This window comes from Bison bison, unplaced genomic scaffold (genome assembly GCF_000754665.1).
Source record: "Bison bison bison isolate TAMUID 2011002044 unplaced genomic scaffold, Bison_UMD1.0 scf7180017864180, whole genome shotgun sequence".
Lineage (NCBI taxonomy): Eukaryota > Metazoa > Chordata > Mammalia > Artiodactyla > Bovidae > Bison > Bison bison.
The window spans coordinates 13,583,464-13,586,301 of NW_011494752.1; the positions used below are offsets into that span (position 1 = coordinate 13,583,464).

General features: G+C 47.8%; 1 protein-coding gene across 1 annotated transcript in view; it reads left to right on the forward strand.

Annotated features, from left to right (window-relative positions):
• The window catches only part of TMEM220 (transmembrane protein 220), a 58,466-nt gene that overhangs the window by 38,767 nt on the left and 16,861 nt on the right, over positions 1 to 2,838 (forward strand). The window lies entirely within an intron of this gene.

A 2,838-nucleotide genomic window follows, 5' to 3' on the forward strand; every position in this document is an offset into this window, starting at 1 on the left:
TTCTCTCTCATGGGTGAGAGAGCCTTGGCCCCACCCAGACCACGGCTTCCACAAACCCAGAAGAAACCTCCCCACTGGCTTGGAGATATCCAGTTCTGACTCAAAGCACAGAGAGCTGGGGTCTTTCTCAACCAGTGTATTCAAAGGCTAGTCTATGCCTCGGTTTCTTCATCCATTCAATGGGGGTAATAGCAGTGTCTATGTAATTGATCTGTTGTGGACATGAAATGAGTTAACCTAAATAAAGTGCTCAGATGACTGCCTGAGCCAGCAGGCCCAATACCTGTTAACCAGTATGTGCCCCTCTCCCCACCCACCCCGAACCACCACCATCAAACCCAGCTTTCAGCAATATCCTTACATCTCAAGGCATCCCCACTCACTGTCAGATACCAGTGGTATCCAGGTATGCCAGGTGCTGTGGGAGGGGAATAAAAATAGGTAAGTTATAGTCCTTTCCTCCAGCAGTTGCGGGACAGTCCAGGAGCAGGGATGACACGGGTACACACCAGTGCCCTGCCTGCTCTCAGACGCTGCCACTGATCTGGTAGGCTGGGGCAGTCCAGCGGCGTGAAGGCCCCTCCTGCCAGCCTTTCTGCAGAGGGAAGCCAGCACTGACAGGCCACTGCTCCCTTCCAAACCTCGTCCTCCCTGCGGCAGGTAACACCGCAGATGAGAAGGGAAAAAATGGAGTGAGTTCTCAAGCAGAGCTCTCTGGGAAACTGGAGTCACTTAAACTTATTTCTCATGACTTCTCAGGCTAAGTTTTCTCTTCCCTGTGTTTGCAAAAGCTGGACAAACATACAGCAGGAGGATTTAGAGGATTTCAAGCATTGACCTAACTGTCGAATTGTGATTTTAAAGTCATCATTCTGTGTTGTGAGTGGTAAAAAAAAAAAAAAAAAACCCACCCACACAGGGTTATATAGAAGAAGGGACTGTGCTGACTCACAAAGCTGAAGGGTGGTGAGATGTTCCCAGTGGGGCTAGACCCAGAGCCTCACGTGTTGTTACCAGGTACCTGCCTTCTTTATCTCTGAGCTCTGCTTCCCCCACCTGGACTCAACCTCAGAAAAGCTTTCTCCCGGCAGCTCTACTTTACACAGTACCAGCTCAACCCACTTCTGTTTAATGCTCCAGCTAGGGTTACTGGATTTAGCAAATATTTGGGACACACTTAAAATAAAAAAAATACTATTCCTTGTTGATCTGAAATTCAAATGCAACTAAACATCCTGTAGCTATCTGGCAATCCCCCCTCCAGCGCAGGTCCTAGGACTGCATCTGGGCAATCTGAATCACACACCACCTCAGACCCAGTTGTGTGTTCAGGAGGATGGGCTGTGCCAGCTGGCATACAAGGGTCACCTGCCTGTCTCATGTCAGCCCTCCTAGTACACATGCCCTGATGTTGGGAGACAGGGTCCCTCCCTAATAACTGGGATGCTGACCCTTCAGGCAGGGGGTAAACCCTGCACCAGCAAAAACAACAGATGTCCACACAATGGCCATGAATGTCCTGGTCAACACTGAGAACAGAAAACTCTGGGTGGTTGTATAGCACACAACGGTTTAGAAGGCATTTGCCCACCACTCCTTCTTGCCTCCCATACCTCTGTTTGGCCGGCAGAGTGGGCACTGTGATCACTTTCTGTATTTCTTTGTAAGACCATCACAACAAAGGGCCACAGACTGGGGCGGTGAAACAGCAAACACCTATCATCTAACTATAATTCTGGAAGCTGGGAGGGCAAGATCAGGGTGTCAGCAGGCTTGTTTTCTCCCGAGGCCTCTCTCCTTGGTCTGCAGACGGCTGTCTAATCGCTATGTCCTCAGTATATGTCTGTGTATATATCTCTTCCTGGATACTGGTCATATTGGATAAGGGTTCACCAACGTGACCTCATTTGACCGTAATTTTCTCTTTAAAGACCCAATCTTCGAACCTTCCTGTAAGTGCGCACAGCAAGCCCCCTTTGTGGCCCCTACACCAAATAAGGGGGCCAGGCAGCCCGTGTTTCTGAACTAAGCATTCTTTGAAAGGAATGAAATAGAGAAAGAAAGAAAGAAAACACCCTAAAAGAGTTTTAGGAGATTTAGCAAAAAGGAGAGGAGCACAGGAGTACACGCTCATGATTTGAAGGGATTAAGACTTTTTAGAACAGCAAAAATGATGAAGCCTATGGATGTGTAAATGAGCCCCACGAAGAACTAATCAGAAAAAAAAAAAAAAGGCCCGTAAAACAAGCAAGGGGAGAACAGTGAATATTTCAAGTGTCTTTAGTTCATAAGAAATTCATGAGCAAAACGTGTCGAGATCTTGTTGGTTTTGGTGGTGGGAAAGAATTGTAAATATGTATAATATGTAAATACCTCTGATAATAAAAGCCCATGAAGATAAACGAAGCTGTCTTCAGAAAAGCTGTGAGCTGTATGAGATGCTAATATCACTGCCGTCACTCTAAGAAATTACCATAATGCTTACAGCGCTTTGAAAGTTTCCGAGCTTTGAAAAGACACGCATAAACACTAACCAGAAGGCGCGCACTCACACGCATACACACACACACCTTTTTTTCTCGTTCCTTCGTTCGTCTCTCCCTCCCTTCTAATGTCCTCTAATTTTTTTTTTTAAATATGAGGAAGACAGCCTTAGTGAAAACTGGTGTTGGAGTTGCACCTCTCTGGGTTCAAGCGCAAATTCCTGCCCCCACGGACCAGCTGTGAAATGCTGGGACAGCCACGCGGGCGCCCTCGGACTCACTCTCCGCGTCTGTGAAATGGGCAGACCCCCGCGCCTCCCCGCGTTTGGGGAGGAGCGAATGGGGACACTCAGGG